General features: G+C 40.5%; 1 long non-coding RNA gene across 1 annotated transcript in view; it reads right to left on the reverse strand.

The window, feature by feature from the left end:
• Window positions 1-692: 692 nt before the first annotated feature.
• Window positions 693-23,596, reverse strand: part of LOC142748152 (uncharacterized) — a 96,269-nt gene continuing 73,365 nt past the window's right edge. The window contains exon 3 of the long non-coding RNA XR_012882154.1: window positions 693-1,210. This is a non-coding gene — a long non-coding RNA (uncharacterized LOC142748152). The remainder of the gene's footprint in view (window positions 1,211-23,596) is intronic.

Raw genomic sequence — 23,596 nt, forward strand, 5'->3', positions numbered from 1 at the left:
CAGAATAGAGGACCGGGTTTGCTGCCAGATCTGTAAAATGTCCCGGAATGCAGAGTCAGCTGCAGGCACTTGAGACGCAACAGACGCAGGGAGAGGAATACGTGGATATTGGCCGTAAACTATGAAGAACGGTGTGGAGGCGGTGGACTCACTTGTGTGGTTGTTATAGGAGAACTCAACAACGATAGAAAGTCCAACTTTATATCGTGGAGTTTACAAACTGAGCCATCTTTGAGAATCGGTCCACCCCCACCCAAACCGTACTGCATCCAGCAGAGGGGGCAGATCCCTTCTTATAGTCCAGGGTGATCTGGGAGCAATCCGCCCAATCTCACACATGTGTGCGCTTTGGCTCCTTAAGTGGTCACTGCGGAACAGGAGGGCCGAATGTGCAGACATCTCTGGAGAGAAGGGCGTTGACAGGATGGGAGGAGTTCGTGGTCAGCGACCACGGACGTTACATAAACCACACCTCCATAATCACACCGGTTATATCATATAGCAATTAACTAGTAATTGTGAGCCATGGAAGACATGAGTGCGGTCCCTTTAATGCAGTCATTGACAGACTAGATTTAAACATTTGAATTATTTTATTTTTTTTCATTTTGGTACTGAAAAGCATAGTTGACTGCACTTTTCAATACACTTGGGGCTGCAGGATCCCGATGTATCTTGGCATAAGTTTGTCCATTAAAGTCAATGTATACTTCGAATGTGCAGCACAGACGTGATTGTTATATTACAAAGATGGAAGTGGGTCCCTTGCCTACAGGGCCCCTGTAGAGCCTCAATTGAAATGCTCTGGAAGCTGTCGATAAACCAGAGAGTAATCCCCTACAGAATATCATCCATTACTGATTCTATATAAATGGTGAATTCTGATGACAAAATTATTGTACAGATATAAGTTACACACAGAAATCTAAATTAGCATTATAGACGGTGGTGTATTTATATACATAAAATATAAATAGTCAGTTAGTTACATGTTCCCCTCCACATACTTATGCCACGGATTAACTTCACAAGATATGTTCAGACGGTCATCCCTGTTAATCTATGGGACAGCTGTGGAATTCTTCAGCAGAAATGTCCTTTATAAGTACTAGTACAAGGCTGGGGGCATTTTCCATTGCAACAGTCCTAGCATCCTTCCATCGATATACATACCACTTCTTCATTGCAGACTTCTATAAAAAGAGATAGCCTGAGGGGAGATGTAAGGAGAAATATCTTAAAGGATTTTCCACAACAGTAAGGCCAAAGCGACAGGATTCTACAGAGGACACAACAAAAGCCCTATGTACTTATGACTGTGGAGTGGAAATATCTGTGTGTTAGGCCAGGTGCAGACACTTAATTCCTGCAGTCTGCAAATCAATTTATGCCATAATTCTTTCAAATGGTCCTATCCTCTCTGTGATAATGTAAACCAGCTGCCGGCTGATAACAGCAGGGATAAGAAATAAAGGTCTGCAGCCGCTATATTTTCCAGACATTTGCCGTGTCCTGCTGAGGACAATATGCAAAGATGTAATATCTCAGATGGCTTCTCAGCTGCTGGGACGGCTATTCATTATACATCATTTAGAAGTCATTAGCCTGATCGTGATGCTCAAAAACTGTCATCTAACTTATACGTACATCATTCAGAACTGAAAGCGTTAAACCTTTTGCAGGCTACTTCTAATATGCTTTAACATTCGCTGCTTTTACTTCGCAGTAGTTTTTACAACTGTTTGGATAAAACTGTGATAAATACTTACGTAGGACAAATGGCCTTATCGTTGGGAGTTACAATAAAACCATTATTTACAGGACACACAGATGAAACAATGGAGGATGCAAAAGAAAAATATATGACACAAATGTCTGACAGATGGGGGTCCCACCTATTGGAAGAACATGGGTCAAGTGACCACCATTAGGCAAGTCAAGGCAGCGGTAACATATAGGAAGAGATGAAGTGGAGAGGTTCGCTATCTATGTGGGTTTTATCCATTGAAGTCTATGGTGTTTACACGAACAGAAAAACACTATTCCTGTGAATATGTCATAATTGGCGGAATTGCCATGTTGAACCACTCTTGATGCTCTTGATGCAGCCAGTGGCAGACAGAATCTCTTGTGAAGATCCAGTGTGTTGTCACTCTCATAGAACACAAGTGCTAATTACTTATTATTCTACTTCTGGGTAGAAGAGGATGGGCTACCAAAGTGTTGAATATGGTGGCCCAGTCACAATGCTGGATAGTGGATTAAAATATAGAGTTTTGCTTTATTTATTATTTTACTGCTGCAAAATTAAACAGTGCCCCTCTTAATGTTATTTTAATGTCTGAGTCTGAAAATGGCTACCAATAGTGGTTATCACTTTTTGACCTATATTCAATGCCCTAATTGTGGTAAAGATCATGTTATAGAGTGTCAAATACTGAGTAAGACCACCCACTGGACTCCTAAGCCTAGAATGAGCAGGGATTTAGATCAATCAAACATAAGGTATAGTGAATGTTTTCCCATAAAACTAGCTATTAATCTGCTCAGCTCTACCTACTCTATAACATGAGGACTGCAGATTGGACAGCGTGTTCAAAATGACAGAGTCCCTTTAAAGGAACAGTGTCATCACAATTTTTTTTTTAATATGTTAAAGATGTTAGTGCTTTATTAAAAACGTTTATATTTATTTGTGTGTTTGTGTTTTACTTTTTCTTATTTTTACACTTTTTCTTCCCTATGGGGGCTGCCATTTTTTTTTCCATTTCTGTATGTGTCGATTAACGACACATACAGACATGGAATACGGCAGCCACAGTCCCATAGGGACTGTGAACGGGGCCCGTTCCATCCACTAACATGTACGCCGTCTGTGTGGGAACTGCGCATGCGCCGCTCCCACACAGTCCGATTTGAAATGCGCGCCGTCCGGCGCCATTTTCCTGTGGACCGGAAGTCGCGGCCGGACAGTAAGATTACTACTTCCGGTCGCGGCTTCCGGACTTGTGCACTTGGACCAGCGGCAGCAGACGGAGCGGACGGGCCGGAGGGAGCCGCGGCGGCAGGAGCAGGTAAGAGATTTCTATGTATGTTCGTGTTTGTGTACGTTTACTACTGTATGTAAACCTACTACACTGTGTGTTAGCTCAAAAAATGGCGACACACAGTGTAGGAGGTTAGACCATTCAAACCCCTCGTTTATCCCGGCACTAGCCAGGATAAAGGAGGGGGGGATGCTGAGAGCTCACTAGAGCGAGGGCTTTTTACCCAATTTTGCAATGCTGCAATTTTGGGAATAGCTCCATCTAGTGACCAGCAATGGGAAATATTATAAATTAGAATTAATTTATAATATTTCCTGACTCGTGAAAAAAAAAAATTGAACAATGTTTAATCACCTACACACTAAATGTTTAATTAAAAAAAAAACAACATGTTTTTCTGGCAACACATTCCCTTTAAGAGTAATTCTGGATGTAATGAGGCAAACTTGTTTCAGGTGTTCTACAAAAGGTTGGCTGTTTTAAATGGGTGTTAATAAATCAAATATTAGAAAATTCAAGTAAAATCATTTGATGTTAAAAAGAAAAGAATGTAGCCACAGGTTCTTCTCAATCTCTAAACTTTATGTTAGCAGACGTAGAAGAAAAAAAAACCTTAAAGTGACCCCCCAATCCCAACAAAAAAATAAACTAACGATAGTAGAATGATTTTTTTTAACTTACCTAGTGTCAATCCCTTTGGTTCTTTTCTGCTCACTCAGACTTGCATAGGGAGCGTAGAATGCAAGTCTGAGACATTCCCCCTCCCCTTCATTGCCCTCTGAAGTGTCAGTAGCGATTGACCAGCGCTGAGATCATCAGCACTGGTCCATCAGAGGGCAGTGAAGGATGAGGAGAGGGAATGTCTCAGACTTGCAGACTACGCTCCCTATGCAAGTCTGAGTCAGAAGTGGCCATCTTGAATCGAAGACAACGACCAAGAACCAAGGCAACGGAGAGAAAAGAACCAAAGGGATAGACACTAGAGAAGTTCAAAATCGTTCTACTATCATTAGTTTATTTTTTTGTGGAGACTGGAGAGTCGCTTTAACTTTTCTCAAAAAATATTGTGTGGACACGCCAGATTGTATATGAAATTGTTTTAGAAAACAATAACTCACAGAGTTATGTCCTCCTTTGCTTAGTACCAAGTGGGAAGCGCATTCACATGTGCAACCATAAAGATTGATCCCTCCTCCTCTTTTTATCATGGAATTGTACTAATTCTTTTTTTAATTAAATTTGCATTACTGGGGAGTACTGGTCAAATTCTATTTGGCACAAGCAGTCTTAGATTAAGGCCAATATAGCTTAAAATATATCCAACATACTCAGGTCAACCTCCCTCCCAAGCTTTTATTTAACTTTCAAAACTTGTTGATTTATAGAAAACACATGTTATAAAGTATCCATAAAAATACTCTTCTCTGAGACTAGATATTAACACTTGCTTATTATTCAGAAATAGTAAAGCCAAGTTTAACCGTTTGCAGATGGAGAATCTCACAGTATAAAGAAACCATAAGCGCTGCGGAATATCTTGGCTCTATACTGTATAAATAAAGAATAATATTATTGGTAGATTTTTAGTGTAGAGTATCTTCACTTATATAGGTTCTTTTGTATTTTGGAAACTACATTTTTTAACAGAATCCGAATTTACATGGTAATCGAAAGAATTTCAACACAATGCATACGCTATCCCTCACTATATTCTCCCTTTTATTGATGTGCTACGGGCATTATGCTATTGGGTGCAATACCACCCACTGAACCAACCCTGAACTCCCTATTATGGGGTCATAAGAGATGCAAAACCGCATGTCTCTCTGCTGTTTGACTGAGAAGGATTACCTCACCATCTCCACGCATCCTTTAGAACCTAAGTTCTCAACTTGTGCTACCCAAGGTCTACACGCCATGTCTTTTATGGGCCTATAAACTGTCCTCATGCTTTTACTTTTACTAAGTTCAGCACAGTGTATGATAATAGTCCTTGGGGTACCTTGATGTTATTTATTTAGGTAGGGGGTATTTGGCTCATAAACATTGACAAACACGGCTTTAACACCTTACACACTGAATTCACTGTAGAACATACAGTATTTATTGCACGTAAGAAAATATCATATATGAAGTTTGTCCTTAGGATAGGCAATTAATATGTGACCGGTGGTGTGCCAGCTCCTGGGATCCGCACAGGTCAGCAGAATAAATGGGCTGCGTCCCTGAGCGTGCAGCTGTGCCGCATGTTACTGCAGCTCAGCCCTATTCATTTGAATGGACCCTTCATACTGCTGCTCGGTGGCGGTCCTGGGTGCTTCAAACCCCCCACCAATCACACATTGATGACCTATCGTTAGTTACTGTACCATTACTATGTATAATAAGTTTCATATAATTTTAAGGTTTACTTATTCAATCCCAATTTCACAATGTTGCATTACCATCATACGGTAGCAAGTGTGAACATAATGTATTATAGCAGACCATCTGACTTCATAGAAGCCCACCAACAAAGATCTACTCCTAGGAAGGGTCCTGCCATAGGGGACTATAAATGCCTTTATGTGTAACATCCAGAACAATAGAAACTGCAATATATTCACTGCGGCAGAGACAGCGGAAGTGTATTCATCTTGTAGGAATAAAACATGCATCCCTTGTAGAGTAAATAAATCATTTATTTGCGTATCTTTATAATAATTTTCACAGTTTTATAGCACATATCTACTACAAGAGGAAAAGAAGGATTACACATACATGTTGATTTAGTTTACAAATTTCAAGTTCTCCAAATTCTCAGAGGAGGGTAGCTCATCTCTTGCAGAAAGAATGGACCGTGTTACATAGCAGGTTGCAGTACAAACTGACACATTGAGATTATTTTTGGACTTAGAGACACAGAAAGGCAGTAGTAGTTTATGAAGATTTATGCTTTCTGACTATGCAATGCTACCCCTATCTTGTCAGGCACACAGTCTACCTGGGCAGTGTTGACCACAGCTGTCACTGAAAACTAAACATATTTCAATATGGCTGCCAGCCAAAAACACACAACATGCCAAAAACTAAACATAAAAAGGTCTGTGTAGTATCAAAACAACAGCACCCTCCACACAAACATTGTATTATTAAATCTTTTATTCTTATCCAAAACGAGCTTGCCAATTATAGCATGTTAAGCCTAAACAGGCAATGTTCACAGCTCCCTATGTCCCAGATTATAGTGAAGAAATCTACTAAAAAAGGAGAACTTGATTGTCTGTAAAACTTTTACAACTGACATTGACCACATAATGGGGGTAGTTCAATTTCAGGGTAAATACTTTTCATACAGCCAAATGCTGTTTTCTTTTTTTATACAGTCAACAGAACACAGAGAAACCAATAAATCACCTAAAAGTTACAAAAAGAAAAAAACATACAGTCTGTTTTACAAACTAAGGCTCCATGCACACGACCGTATTTGTCATCAGTAATTACGGACAGTAATTACTGACAGTAATTACAGACCTATTCATTTCTATTGGCCACGGACACCTTTCAGTATTTTTACCGATGGGTGTCCATGCTGAACAAATTATAGAACCTGTTCTATTCTTGTCCGTAATTACGGAAAGGACTCTATGGGAGCTTCCGTAAATACGGATGGTATACGGATGTGCATCTGTATACCGTCCGTATTTATGGAAGCGTTGCTATTCAACATGTTGATGACATCATTTGCACCCTTCCTTTTTTCACGGATCCGTATATACGGATGGAATACAATGTATTTGCAGACAGTATTTTGGGATAGATGAAAATACGGTCGTGTGCATGGAGCCTAACAAAACAATTACAAAAATTACGGCAGGAGTTGCACTAAATTGAGCTGTATTTGTGCTGTATATATGTACTGAGCTTAGTTCTGGTGCTGTATTTATGTACTGAGCTTGGTTCTGGTACTGTATATATGTAATGAGCTTGGTTCTGGGGCTGTGTATATGTACTGAGCTTGGTTCTGGTGCTGTATATATGTACTGAGCTTTGTTCTGGTGCTGTATATATGTACTGAGCTTTGTACAGGTACTGTATATATGTAATGAGGTTGGTTATGGGGCTGTATATATGCACTGAGCTTGGTTCTGGTGCTGTATATATGTACTGAGATTTGTTATGGTGCTGTATATATGTAATGAGCTTTGTTCTGGTGCTGTATTTATGTACTGAGCTTTGTTCTGTTGCTGTATATATGTGCTGAGCTTTGTTCTGGTGCTGTATATATGTATTGAGCTTGGTTCTGGAGCCGTATATGTCAGAGCTTGGTTCTGATGCTGTAATTATATAGGATATATTTATAATAACATTTCTGGGCAGATGGCATTATTTTCAATTCATTGTATATTTAATGGATCCTGTCTGGTAGTTTTAACCACTTGAACCCCCACCATGCGGTAATACATGACCTGACAATATTTCCAAATGTATGCAGCAAAATTGGTAAAATCTGTTTTTAAAACGGCACACACTATATGCTAATTACTCATGCTATTGGTGCCGCTATCCTGAAGAGTCACATAGTCCTGCCTCCAAACCCACCTTTCCATGTTTGATTGACATCCTCCTGATTGATCCAACTTTCTCGGATGCGCTATTGCCTTGTACTTGGGCACGTACGAGCAGCGAAGTGTACTCTGTCTGGCTTCATCGCTGCACCGTGCATGCCAGGGGAGTACAAGGCAACGGCGCATCCACAAGAATTGGCCATTAGTGATGTAAAACAGCCAGGGGGATTTCAATCAAAATCTTGGGGGGCGCCATTTTAATTTTCGCCTCAGGCAGCAGAAAACCTAGAATCGGCCCTGGTGAGGAGACTAGACTGTGTGGTCACTGATACAGGAAGTATCATGTGATTGACAGATACAGACAGGACATCATTTGAAGCAGAAGGGGGCATCACTCCAGAAAATAACTGTAATCATAGCATGGTGTATCCATTACATAAGTCACATGTGTTTTGTCACTGAACTTAGACCTTAAAGGGATTATCCCATGAGAGACATTTATGACATACCCACAGAACCGAAATATCCGGTATATTTACTACGGTACCTTCCATGTACTAACCTAACAGATTAAAGGGGTTTTCCCATCAGAGACATTTATGACATATCCACAAGATATGTCATAAATGTCAGATAGATGCGTGTCCCACCACTGGGACCCACACCTATCTCAGAACGGGCCCCCCTAAACCCCGTTCTGCCACTGTGTTGCGGCTGAATTCTGACCCTGAAAAAGGTTGCATGGTCGGGAGTTACGAAAATAGCATATCTCGCTGAGCTAAGCTGTTTCCTTAAGTCCCATAGAACTGAATAGTGCTTACAGAAACTGCGTAGCTCGCATGCTATGCTGCTTCCGTAACTGCCATTTATTGCTATGGGAAACCAACCCAAGCTAAAATGACGGAATCTGTGTTGGAGGTTCCTGATGGAGCCTGTGACGCAGATGTGAACAGTGCCTTAGTACTAAATTGTTTACTCCAATGTCTGCATAGAACATGGACTATTACAAGAAAATGTTTAAATCTTTTATGTGGAAAATATATCAGTAAACAGGACTCCAGACCATTACGCCAGATTCACACGAGCGTGTGCCTTTTGCGCTCGCAAAAAAACGTGGTGTTTTGCACGCGCAAAAGGTCCATAAAAGCTCCGTGTGTCAGCAGCATATGATGCGTGGCTGCGTGATTTTTGCACAGCCGTCATCATTATGACACTCTGTTTTTATGTTTGTAAACAGAAAAGCACATGGTGCTTTTCTGTTTCCATTCATAGTTTTGACTACTGTAGCACGCATCACACGCGGCACACGGAAGTGTGTCCATGTGCCATGCGCTGTTTTCACGCACCCATTGACTTCAATGGGTGCGTGATGCGTGAAAAACTGGCAAATATAGGACATGTCGTGAGTTTTACGCAGCGGACAGAGCTGCGTGAAAATCACGGACAGTGTGAATGGCCCCATTGACTAACATAGGTCCGTGCGACACGCGTGAAAATCGTATTATACGTTCGCTGAATAAGCCCTTAGAGGATATCACTTTTTCTAATTATCTTGCTCAATTTCTCCAGTAACATAAAGTTCAATTTAATTGTTCTGTTTCTTTTCAATTAATTACAAAATATTTGATTCAGGTCCAGTCTTTCAGTAATGAAACCAGCAATACAAAGAACAAAGAATTTTAACACTTGATAAATGGCATTAAATAGCAGAATCAATTTGCCAGGTTCGAGATTCAGTGCACAGCAGGGTGATTTGCATTTTGAAGAATAAATGGACAATAGAATTTGTAAAAATGTGCTCCTCTCCAGGAGGTATTTCATTTCAAAGAATCTAAATACATTTTAAAAGCTCATGCACATGGTCATTTCACAGCTCCTTGCATGTGCCATATATTTGATGCCATAATTTGGGAATGTAAGGGAGATTGGAAAAGCCTTTACCAAAGAAATGCTTTGGAAAAAGTGTTTCCTGAACTTCCAGGTCAAGATCTGATCCTGTTCGTGGCACTAAGGGAGGCAGACCATTTGACTGATATGAGACCCTTGGAGAGAGTGGGTCCATCCCTGTTTGTCCTGATCCCTATGCTACTCGGTGACAAGAGTTCTAGCAGTACTCCCCTCTCCAGAGGAACTGCATTGTTAGAAAACAAGGGAATAGGAAAAAGGGTCATAAAAAGGGTGTAGACGGGGAAACAAAAACACCAGGCCTAACTGTCTTGGGTAGCAAAACTTGGCAACAAAATAGTGGGCTCATTTTAATATAATCCGTTACTCTGATCCGTTTTTATATTAAAATAACTGATAAAAAAAAGCATCCGTTAAAAGTCCCATTGAAAACATATGTTAGGGCCTGTTCACAAAGGCGTTCCCCTTCTGTTGAGGTGCTCTGTCAGAAGCAACGGAACCCTGTTACAACGTTGACAAACGGAAACCTTTAGCAACGTTCCGTCACCATTAATATCAATGGTCAAATAACGTCTCACAGGTCAGAATCACTGGTTAGGTGCAGCCAACACAATGTCGAGGCACCTCCAAGGTATATACACAACATAGCACAACTCCAATAAATCTTAATCAAAAAGAATTGAGGACAAGGAGTCACAATGCCACAAATAATAGACACAAGTACAAAATTTTATTTAATACAATATCATACATGGAAAAAACTATTAAAAACAATAGCGAGGATCTAAAATACAGTATATGTGTGGACCACTCGAATGTATTAATATTACCACGGGTATGCTGTGTAAAGCACACAATTAAAACGTGTGTGCACCAGGCAGTAGCGAAAACCATAGGTCAGTGATATGTCACCGCACTGTCTCACCTGTGCTATAAGAGTATATAGTCCACAGAAGTGAAATACAATGATAAGTAAAGCCCTAATATCAACAATTTGGGACAAAAAAGACACTAGGGGGAAATGTCACACCGAACATTGCTACATAATTCATTATGCATAGGTCAAAAAGAAAAAATATCCTGGCATGTTCTATAATGTAAGTCAGAGCCTGCCTGGAATCACAAAGAACTTAGTAAAAAACAGTCTTACCCATGGAGGTGAAAAGAATAAGGTGGTCCACGAAGTGTAACCAAGTGTAATAGCGCCCTGACGCACGTTTCGCTGGTACAGCTTCTTCAGCGGGTATTGAATACTATATGTAGGTGTCCAGTTTATATATGTGTCCCCCAGTGATCAGCGGGTGTGTTCCGGTGTATCCCATCGTCCGGTCTCTGGCGCATGCGCGTGATTGTACCTGAAGCCATGAGATCTCCGTCGCCTGTCGTCACTCCCCCACTGCGCCTGCGCGTCTCCGAGGACGCGTCTCTAGGGAGACAGCGCAGGCGCAGTGCCCGTGTATAGACGAGAGGAGAACGGGGCGGGCTCTCAGTCTCACCACAACATGCGCAACCCCGGGGAGAAGAATACTTCTGTAAGTATATATATGTCTATTTAATTTAGTAGTGTAGTGAATTCTAAATCAAGTACGTGCCAAGGTAAATCCCCTGATTGTGTCCAATATATACATCATATTGTGACATAATAAACAACGATTCCTCATACCTAATGCGTCTTCGTGGACACCCAAGAATCGGACACTATATAAATCCTCTAACGAAATCTGGACATAAGTATAAAACAAACAATTAATAACACATACTAAAAATAGAAGACAGAGGAGCTTATAACCACTTATATTTCGGACAAAAGCAGCCCTATAAAAAGGCAGCAAAACTTAATTTCTCATTGAAACCATGTGGAGTCATGGTTCCCAGGGTAACAATCCACCTACATTCCTTTTGTGCAAGCATCATCTTCGCATCTCCACCTCTGACACCACAGTTTATCCTATCTATATCACCTGCCAAAAATGTCTTGGGGTCACACCCATGATATAATTTAACCCCTTAAGGACACAGCCTGTTTTGGCCTTAAGGACACAGCCTATTTTTTCAAATCTGACATGTGTTACTTTATGTTGTAATAACTCCGGAATGCTTTTACCTAGCCAAGCAATTCTGAGATTGTTTTCTCGTGACACATTGGACTTTATGATACTGAAAAAATTTTGTCGTTAAATTCAATATTTATTTGTAAAAAACACCAAAATTTAGAGAAAATTTGCAAAAATCTGCATTTTTCTAAATTGTAATGTATCTGCTTGTAAAACAGATAGTTATACCACACAAAATAGTTACTAGTTAACATTTCCTATATGTCTACTTTATGTTTGCATTGTTTTTTGAACGTGCTTTTATTTTTCTAGGACGTTACAAGGCTTAGAACTTTAGCAGCAATTTCTCACATTTTCAAGAAAATTTCAAAAGGCTATTTTTTCAGGGACCAGTTCAGTTCTGAAGTGGCTTTGAGGGCCTTATATATTAGAAACCCCCTATAAAACACCCCATTTTAAAAACTGCACCCCTTAAAGTACTCAAAACAGCATTCAGAAATTATTTGAACCCTTTAGGCATTTCACAAGAAATAAAGCAAAGTAGAGGTGAAATTTACAAATTTCAATTTTTTTTTACTAAATTCATTTGTAATACAGTTTTTTCTGTAACACAGAAGGTTTTACCCGAGAAATGTAACTCAATATTTATTGCCCAGATTCTGCAATTTTTAGAAATATCCCACATGTGGTCCTAGTGCGGTAAAGGACCGAAACACCGGCCTCAGAAGCAAAGGAGCACCTGGTGGATTTTGGGGCCTCTATTTTATTAGAATATATTTTAGGCACCATGTCAGGTTTGAAGAGGTCTTGTGGTGCCAAAACAACGGAAACCCCCCAAAAGTGACCCGATTTTGGAAACTACACCCCTGAAGGAATTTTTCTAGGGGTATAGTTAGCATTTTTAGCCCACAGGTTTTTTGCTAAATTTATTGGAACTTGTCTGTGAAAATGAAAATCTACTTTTTTTCTGAAAAAACATACGATGTTTTCGTTTTTACAAGGAATAAAGGAGAAAAAGCACCCCAACATTTGTAAAGCAATGTCTCCCGATTACGGCAATACCCCATATGTGGTAATAAACTGCTGTTTGGACCCACGGCAGGGCTCAGAAGGGAACTAGGGCCATTTGGATTTTGGAGCGCAGATTTTGCTGGAATGGTTTTCGGTGCCATGTCGTGTTTGCAAAGCCCTGGAGGGACCATAACAGTGGAAACTCCCCAAAAGTGACCCCATTTTGGAAACTACACCCCTCAAGGATTTTTTCAAGAGGTATATTTAGCATTTTTAGCCCACAGATTTTTTGCTAAATTTATTGGAACTGGTCTGTGAAAATGAAAATCTACTTTTTTTCTGGAAAAACATACAATGTTTTAGATTTTACAAGGAATAAAGGAGAAAAAGCACCCCAACATTTGTAAAGCAATGTCTCCCGATTACGGCAATACCCCATATGTGGTAATAAACTGCTGTTTGGACCCACAGCGGGGCTCAGAAGGGAAGGAGGGCCATTTGGATTTTGGAGCGCAGATTTTGCTGGAATGGTTTTCGGTGCCATGCCGTGTTTGCAAAGCCCTGAAGGGACCATAACAGTGGAAACTCCCCAAAAGTGACCCCATTTTTGAAACTACACCCCTCAAGGAATTTTTCTTGGGGTATAGTTAGCATTTGGACCCTACACGGTTTTTGCTGAATCTATGGGAATTATGCCGTGAAATTGAAAATCTAAATTTTTTCTAATAAAATGTCGTTTTAGCTCAGATTTTTTCATTTTTACAACAGATAAAGGAGAAAACACACCCCAATATTTGTAAAGCAAACTCTTCTGAGCACAGCAATACCCCATATGTGGTAATAAACTGCTGTTTGGACACATGGCGGAAGTTAGAAAGGACGGAGCGCCATTTGACTTTTGGAGCTCAAGTTTTGCTGGAATGGTTTGCGGCCCCATGTCACATTTGAAAAGCCACTGAGGGGCCAAAATACTGCAAACCCGGCAAAAGTGACCCCATTTGGTAAACTACACCCCTCAAGGCATTTATCATTTGCCTGGACATATGACGGCTTAGGAGTGAAAGGCGCATGTGAGACCAATTTTGGTGATTTTCGCAGCATTAGCCCACAACGGCAGGGCTCTGGGGTCAAATAGTAAAACAAACCCCCAAGTAGTGACCCCCATTTTGGAAACTGCACCCCTGAAGGCATTTTATTAACGGGTGTAGTGAGCATTTTGACCACACAGGTTTTTTTTTTTTCTATTAGAAATGAATGCTCACTGGATGGTGCAAAGTGAAAATTGCAAATTTCCACAGGTATGTGCCATTTTAGTGCACAATATTTTGTGCCCAGTTCGTGCCACTGAAGACAAATACCTCAAACTGTTAAGCGGGTTCTCCCGGGTATGGCGATGCCATATATGTGGACGTACACTGCTGCTTTGGCACGCTGCAGGGCGCACCATTTGGCTTTTGGAGCGTGGATTTTGCTCAATAGTTGTTTTGTTTGGGGTATTGCTGGTATTTCAGTTTATGATGTGGGGGCATATGTAAGCTGTGTGGAGAACATCAGGGGTATAATAAGAGAGTATAATAATGCGGTAAATAAATAATAATCCGCAGACGTGGCCGGTGTTGCACTGATAAATGGCGCCCGATATTATCCGCTTTTGGACACTCTGCACATTTTGCATCGCCATATTCTGAGAGCCAAAACGTCTTTATTTTTTTTCACTGGAGCTGGGTGAGGGCTTATTTGTTGCGGGACAATCTGTAGATCTCATTGGCACCATTTTGGGGTACATGCGATTTTTTGATCACTTTGTATTAAATTTTTTTGGCAAGCAAGGTGACCAAAAACCTGCAATTCTGATGATTTTTATTATTATTTTTTTTACGGCGTTCGCCATGCGCTATGAATGACAATTTTACGTTATTCTGCGGGTCGGTATGATTACGGCGATACCATATATATATAGTTTTTCTTAAGTTTTGCAGCGTCTGCACGATAAAATCACTTTTGTTTCAAATAATTTATTTTTGGTGTCACCAGATTCTGAGAGCCATAACATTTTTATTTTTCCGTCAAAAAAGCTGCGGGAGGGCTTGTTTTTTGCGGGACGGGCTGCGTTTTTTAATGGTATAATTTTGGGGTACATGCAATTTTTAGATCCCTTTTTTTATTCTGTTTTGCAAGGGGTAGTGACTAACAAAAAGCGATTCTGGAATAGTTTTTTATTTAATTTTTTTACGGTGTTCACCGTACGGGTAAAATAGCGTGATATTTTTATAGTTTGGGTCGTTACGGACGCGGGGATACCACATATGTGTACTTTTATTTATGTTTTTTGGTTTTTCCTATAATAAAAGACTTATTATAGGAAAAAAGGCTGTTATAGTGTTTTTTAACATGAAACTTATTTTTTTTTTTACTTTTTTACAACATTTTTATTAACTTGTTTTAACTTTTACTTTTGTCCCACTAGGGAACTTGAAGGCATGAAGCCCTGATCGCTATTCTAATACACTGCACTACCTACATAGTGCAGTGTATTAGAGCTGTCAGCTATTCACTGACAGCAAGCCTATTAGGCTTCGCCTCCCGGCGGGGCCTAATAGGCTTCCGTACTAGGAAGCGATTGTTAGGCTATGGTTGCCATAGCAACCATCAGAACACTCGCGGGTGCCGATGGTTGTTATTAGCAACCATAGGGTACGATCTAATCACTTAGATGCAGCGATAGCTGCATCTAAGGGGTTAATCGGCCGGATCGGAGCCTTGCTCCGGTCCTGGCCGTTAGGGCACGATGTCAGCTGTGACAAACAGCTGACACCCGCGCCCGTGGCAACCATCGTGGTTGCCGACAGGGCTACAAGCCACTTCGATGCATCGATCACGTTTATCGATGCATCGAAGGGGTTAATCGGCCGGATCGGAGCCTAGCTCCGGTCCTGGCCGTTGCAGAGGGGCGTCGGGCAGCTGATTCCCGGCGGTGATAACGCTGGCTCAGCTTCTGAGCCAGCGTCATCACATACACACGTCATAGAGCTGTGATTGGTCAGTCTGCTTTGACTGACCAATCACAGCGATCGCCGGCAGGAGACCGCTGTGAATGGTCCCCTGCCGTCTTACTGTGCCGATCAACTGTCATAAACAGTTGACGGCACAGTTCTGTCACCTTGTCCTTTGACAGGGTGACAGTTTTTAGCCAGGACGCACCGGTACGTCCCTGTGCCTTAAAGCACTTCAATGCAGGACGTACCGGTACGTCCTGGTGCGCTAAGGGGTTAAAGTGTTTAGGGATCGTCTTCAGTAATGTTAGATCATCTATCTTCTTTGCGGCGATTATGTCCCGTACATTTTCCTGAACACGCATTCTCAGTTGTCTAGAGGTTAGGCCTACGTAGACCTTTGGACATCCGCATGTCGCATAGTAAATGACAGGAGTTGTGCTACATGAAATGTAGTGCAAGATATTAAACCGCGATCCATTTTTAATGGAATCAAAGAAAGATGTTCGTGATACATTAGGACACGCCACGCAATCCCCACAGGGAAAGCAGCCTTGAACTGGACCTCTGGTTGAGAAGGGGTTCGGCTGTTTTGATATGTAGTGGCTTTTAACTAGCATGTCCTTAAGATTTTTGCTCCTTCTCGCCGTCATCTGAGGGTTTGATGGTAGGGCTGTCGTCAGAGTCGGTTCCAATTGTAAAATGGGCCAATGTTTTTGTAGTATGGCTCTCATTATTTGCGACTGGTTATTATAAGTGGAAATAAATCTGATCTTATTATTAGCCACATCTTTCTTTTTAGTTGCTATCGGGTGCAATAGTTGTTTTCGTTCCATTTTTTTGGCCCTACTATACCCCTGCTTGATGCATCTCTGACTATAGCCCTTCTCTCTGAATCTTTGTTTTAAGTCTCGTGCTTGGTTCTCAAATTTTGTCTCAGAGGAGCAGATCCGCTTCATCCTCAGAAATTGACCAACCGGGACAGCCTTAACAGTGGAGTATACATGTGCCGCGGTCGCATGCAGGAGGGAATTGACCGACGTCTCTTTCCTAAAGACGTCAGTCTGTAGTATTCCATCCTTATCGGCCTGAATAGACACATCCAAAAAGTCCACCCTTTGTCTATCAAGGATGTAGGTAACTTTTATGTTCAAGGTATTAACATTTAGAAGGCATTAACATTTAGTTCCTGCATGGAGCTAATAAGTTGGGTTTCTGTGCCCTGCCAGATGATGAACACATATCAATATAGCGCAACCAGCACTGCACATGGTCAGCGGCGCAGGCGCTGTCAGCATGCACAACCTGTCTCTCCCAAAAACCGAGGAACAAGTTAGCATATGACGGCGCGCACGCCACACCCATGGCAGTGCCTTGCTTTTGAACATAAAAAACATCCTTGAAGACAAACAGGTTGTGAGTGAGGATATATTCCAAGAGTTCAACAACCAAATCACAAACCTGGCTGTCCCGGATGCTCATTCCCAAGAAGAAGCGGATCGCATTAACCCCATCCAGGTGTCGTATATAATGACTCCACGTCGGCTGTAACTAGGAACATATCTGTCTCCAGGGATATTCCATCTATTCTTGTGAGTACATCGGTGGTGTCTTTCACGTATGAGGGTAAGCATTCAACTAAAGGCTTCAAGTAGAAATCAATGAACCTACACACCGGATCACATAGCCCCCCAATCCCTGACACTAGCGGTCGACCTGGTGGATCCACCAGGCTTTTATGGACCTTAGGAAGGAGATAAAAAGTGGGGATTCTGGGGTATTTTACTGTGAGGCCATCAAACAACTTTTTAGGAATTATCCCCTTGTCCAAAGCTGTATTTATAATCTTATCCAGTTCAGAGGAGAAAGAGCATATCGGGTTATGAGTGAGTTTCTGATATGTCTCCTTGTCTCTCAACTGGCGAAATGCTCCTCTCTCATACATTGGCCCATTTTACAATCGGAACCGACCCTGACGACAGCTGTACCATCAAACCCTCAGATGACGGCGAGAAGGGGCAAAAATCTTAAGCACATGCTAGTTAAAAGCCACTACATATCAAAACAGCCGAACCCCTTCTCAACCAGAGGTCCAGTTCAAGGCTGCTTCCCCTGGGGGGATTGCGTGGCGTTTCCTAATGTATCACGAATATCTTTCTTTGATTCCATTAAAAATGGACGGCGGTTTAAAATCTTGCACTACATTTCATTTAGCACAACTCATGTCATTTACTATGCGACATGCGGATGTCCAAAGGTCTACGTAGGCCTAACCTCTAGACAACTGAGAATGCGTGTTCGGGAACATGTACGGGACATAATCACCGCAAAGGAGATAGATGATCTAACATTACTGAAGACGATCCCTAAACACTTTAAATTATATCATGGGTGTGACCCCAAAACATTTTTGGCATGGGGTATAGATAGGATACATTGTGGTGTCAGAGGTGGAGATGCGAAGATGATGCTTGCACAAAAGGAATGTAGGTGGATTGTTACCCTGGGAACCATGACTCCACATGGTCTTAATGAGAAATTAAATTTCGCTGCCTTTTTGTCCTTTACCGAAATATAAGTGGTTATAAGCTCCTCTGTCTTCTATTTTTAGTATGTGTTATTAATTGTTTGTTTTATACTTATGTCCAGATTTCGTTAGAGGATATATATAGTGTCCGATTCTTGGGTTTCCTCAAAGACTCATTAAGTATGAGGAATCAGCAGATACGCTCTTTGACCATCTAACAACATTTTCATAACAAGAGATTTTTCTCCTCGTTGTTTATTATGTTTCTTAATTGTAACCATCATGTCCGATCCTGTGTAATTTGACAACTGTTTTCCCCTGGTTGTCATATTTCCTACGGCTAATACACATTTTTGTACTTTTGTGGGCTTTATATGTTTTTTTTATAATTCGCGTCCTCTCTTCATGGTATCCATGTACTTAACTCATGTTTTTTCTGCTCCTTATTATTATTTTTTGCAGTTTTTGTTTGGTCTGTAATTATTGTACTATTCACTTTTTCGCGATCTATGTATATTTAATAATTTTTTCCACTTTTTGTAGATATCATTACACGTTATCATCGATATAAAAGCTTTTTCCAGTTTATATTGGTATTATTCTTGATATATGTTTTTTATGCAATTGGTAACTATGCACAATGTTCTTTTGTAATCACGCTTTTATTATGCTATTTTGGACACAATCAGGGGATTTACCTTGGCACGTACTTGATTTAGAATTCACTACACTACTAAATTACACAGACATATATGTACTTACAGAAGTATTCTTCTCCCCGGGGTTGCGCATGTTGTGGTGATACTGAGGGCCCGCCCCGTTCTCCTCTCATCTATACACGGGCACTGCGCCTGTGCTGTCTCCCTAGAGATGCTTCCTCGGAGACGCGCAGGCGCAGTGGGGGTGTGATGACAGGCGACGGAGATCTTGCGGCTTCAGGTACAATCACGCGCATGCGCCAGAGACCGGACGATGGGATACACCGGAACACAACCACTGATCACTGGGGGACACATATATAAACTGGACACCTACATATAGTATTCAATACCCCCTGAAGAAGCTGTACCAGCGAAACGCGCGTCGGGGCGTTATTACACTTGGTTACACTTCGTGGACCACCTTATTCTTTTCACCTCCATGGGTAAGACTGTTTTTTACTAAGTTCTTTGTGATTCCAGGCAGGCTCTGACTTACATTATAGAACATGCCAGGATATTTTTTCTTTTTGACCTATGCATAATGAATTAAGTAGCAATGTTCGGTGTGACATTTCCCCCTAGTGTCTTTTTTGTCCCAAATTGTTGATATTAGGGCTTTACTTATCATTGTATTTCACTTCTGTGGACTATATATTCTTGTAGCACAGGTGAGATACTGCGGTGACATATCACTGACCTATGGTTTTCGCTATTGCCTGGTGCACACACGTTTTAATTGTGTGCTTTACACAGCATACCCGTGGTAATATTAATACATTCGAGTGGTCCACACATATACTGTATTTTAGATCTTCGCTATTGTTTTTAATCGTTTTTTCCGTGTATGATATTGTATTAAATAAAATGTTATACTTGTTTCTATTATTTGTGGCATTGTGACTCCTTGTCCTCAATTCTTTTTGATTAATATCAATGGTGATGCAAACGGAAGCTTAGGTTTCCCTTTGCCTTTCCGTTGAGGGCCAACGGAAACCTCAGACATAACCCCTTAACGGAAGGACAACGCTGATGTGAACACAGCCTTAGGCTAATTTGACATATGAAGCAATGAGGTAGCAATGCATATGTGTGGTGCTCAGGCACTTGGCTTTAAGTTTAGGACATGCAGGTGGATTGTTGCCACTATAATATACAGTGCTTGTATTTCATGTGAAGCGTGTAATTAGCATGAAGGAATCTTTATAGCACTTTCCTCAGACTCCTCATTCTTCACACTTGCAGCAGAATTCTCCAGCACCCTGGTTTGGCCAAGTACAAATGTACTGTATATAAAGTCATATCTACTGGCCTGAAACTAATTAAATTGGAATATTTCAGGGTAGTCATGTGGAATGCTGCCAGATTTACAAGTGGTCAAAGTCATAATCGGGTCTGGATGACTTAGCTGGTTAACAATGTTCATTACTCATTACAGGTCTGCAGCTGTACCCATGATATGCTTCAAGTACATTGCTAGCCCTGATGAAGAAAAAAACGCAATGTTCTTATTTCCTGTGGGTGAGGTGCATGGATGATTAAGGACTGTGAGTAGTCAATGACTGTTGTGAAATTATTAACAGAGATCTTTAAATTTGAAGGGCATGCATGTGTCCAATGCGACCACACCATAAAATCACACGCTGGTAACAGCTATGTATTGAAGGGAAAGTCTAAAAATATATAAATTAAACCGATCATTCACCAAAAGTCAATATTAGGAAAGGCTGTGAAGGAAGACATAATCACAACCTGTTCTCAGTAGTTACAGTAGTGTCCCCTGTGTACTTCCTGAGAAGGAAAAAAAATGTGAGGAAATCTTATATCCAGGTAAATATTGGTAATAGTTTAAAGTCTTAATGTTTAATTAACACCTCCATTAAGGTGGATCCTCTTCCCAAAATCAGCATAAAGAACAGGCTTTTATGCACTCGTACAACAGTGTCAAAATTCTGTAGACAGGAAGTCTTGACTGCATAGACATTTTACCTGGATAGAAACTGTAACATCACTTTTCTTATTTCTTATGCAACCTACCACATATTCATCTATAAATGAGGTGTATACATTTTAAAAGACAAATTAAAGGGATTTTCAGGTTCCAGCAAATACATTTTATTCTTTGTATAATGAAAAGTTTTCTCATTTACTTTCTGCATTAATTCTTCATGGTTTTCAAGATCCCTGCTTGTTGTCATTCAATAATAACCTTCATTGATAACTTCCAGTGAATAAAAATCTGTCCTGATCATGTGATGGACACACAATTGCTAGGCTTATTCCAGTTAAAGTATGTTTATCAGAGCCGTGCACGTGTGTGTCCATCACTTGACTATGGACAGATCATTATTATAATTAAGTTACTGAATGACAACAAGAAGATATTTTGGAATCTACAAGGAATTGATATAGAAAGTATATTAAAAAAAATGGTACAACTGTTCATTACACAAAAAAATAACATTTGTTTGGTAAAAAACTGAATACCTCATTAGGTATTTAAATATAGATATAACATGTCTTGGTTTTATAGGTCTTCTCAGCACCTGAAGGCCCCCTTTGCTAAGAGGCCCCATAGAATCCATGTGGTCTTTCAGTATGTAGAGGAAGCCACTGGGCTCTTTCCTCTGCTCTGTTCTCTGCTCCCAATTACACACACGGAGGAAACAAGAGCCAAGGGGCAAGAGCAGAGGAGGAAGCTCTGCCCACAGCCCATCCTACAAGAAGCCAGTGACCCTGTCAGCAAGGAGAGATGGTAAGTGTCTATGTTTGTGTATGTATGTTCCAGTATTTTTGTGTATATATGTCTCTATGTTAGTGTGTATATATATATGTATGTGTGTGTGTGTGTGTGTGTGTGTGTGTGTGTGTGTGTGTGTGTGTGTGTGTTTATATATATGTGTGGGTATAATTATCAGAGTGTGATATCTGTGGTGGTACATAGGAATGCAGATAACATCTACTACATTATCTGTGCTCAGAGAGTTATCAATGTGTGTTATCTAGGACTGCAGATAACATTGACTGCATTATCTTTACTCAGAGTTATCACTGTGTGTTATCTGTGGTGTTACATAGGACTGCAGGTGACATCTACTACATTATCTGTACTCAGATAGTTTTCACTGTGTTATCTGTGGGGTTACATAGGACTACAGGTAGCATCTACTACGTTGTCTGTTCTCAGAGAGTTATCACAGTGTGTTATCTGTGGTGTTACATAGGACTGCAGGCAACATACTACATTATCTGTACTCAGTGAGTTATCACTGTGTGTTATCTAAGGTGTTACATAGGACTGCATGTGACATATACTACATTATCTGCACTGTGTATATGTGGGTACGTATGTGAATTTGTCTTTGTGCTTGTATATATATGTGTGACTTTTATGTATTTGTATATGTTCCTGTCTGTGTATTTATGTGCCTGTGTGTGTGTCTGCATATACAGTATGTGTATGTATGTCTATATATATACCTTTATGTATATATATTCCAGAATGTGTGTGTATATATATTTGCCTGTTTGTCTAAATATGACACTCTATGTTTGTACAGTATTTATGTTCCAGTATTTGCTTGTCTATATATGTGGTTAATTTTTGGTTTGTGGAGGGAAGCAATAGAGAGTCCCGCACAGGGTGCCATCCAACCTAAGGTCGGCCCTGATTGGAGGTACATTACTGTCATCACACAAGCAACAGGAAAGCACATTGCACTAACATAGCATGAAAAGACATTCATTGTAAAGAAATCTAAAGCTGTCGAGGGCTGCTTAGTAAATTCATGGATGTCAGCTTTGGATTCAAGATGATAACACTAGTTCTCCTAAAGTGTCATCTCAGCAATACAAGGTGTAAATGTGGAATGTGGGAAGTTGTCTATTGAACTATAATTAGAGCTCATGTACACGGCCAAGTCCTGTGCACAAAGCTTGTACGTAGTAAATGAAGGTCGTGTGTCTCCTAAGTATGGAGACATACAGACTGCGCGTGCTGCAGTGCAGGCTCCGTCAGACTTTGTAGAAGCAGTGAGAGGAGAATATAGACAAACATAAGGAGTCCGATGAAGTACGCCACAAATGTTTTTCTGTTTGATTTGTATGGAACAGTAGATGCCATAAGGACCTCTATGGCAGCCCCATAACTGCTTAATATAAAAACACCTTTACTCCTCGCTACAGTAGAGTGTCAGAATTACACTTTGCAATATAGAATAAATACAAACACAGTAAAAATACGAAACTTATAGTATAAAATATTTTGTCAAATTTTTGTTAAATCTGAGTCAAACTGGGATACTACTTACAATTCTAATTTTTTATTCGGGAAAACGCAACCTTTCCTGTGTGATCATATATCTCTCATCTAGCCTTTTCATGGTTAAAGATTGGCTATCTCCTCCTTATTAAACATATTAACATGAACCCCTTACATGAATAAACGGCTGCTATCGTTACATGGTAAATACATGAATACTGATGACTTTGTTTATTGTATGAAACATGTTCTAAGTGCATTGTGAAGGCTAAAATTAAATAACTCTTTGCGATTTAGTGCATTACATTGTATGGTCCTTTTGTAAAGCAAACGTTAGACAGTCACAGTATAGTATCATTCACCTTCTCTACTGTGACTGTTCATATTTTGATTGCTCTCATAGACTATTTTATATTCTGGACCACTGTTTCTATAAAATCTCCGGGGGATCCTCGCTGATTACTAATTAGCAATCTACGCAATCAAGAAATTTAGACAGATGTTCCCAATATTGCTTTGTAGGCACATGTAAAATGCCCAATGTCTCAGAGGG

The sequence above is a fragment of the Rhinoderma darwinii genome, chromosome 3, assembly GCF_050947455.1.
Source record: "Rhinoderma darwinii isolate aRhiDar2 chromosome 3, aRhiDar2.hap1, whole genome shotgun sequence".
Lineage (NCBI taxonomy): Eukaryota > Metazoa > Chordata > Amphibia > Anura > Rhinodermatidae > Rhinoderma > Rhinoderma darwinii.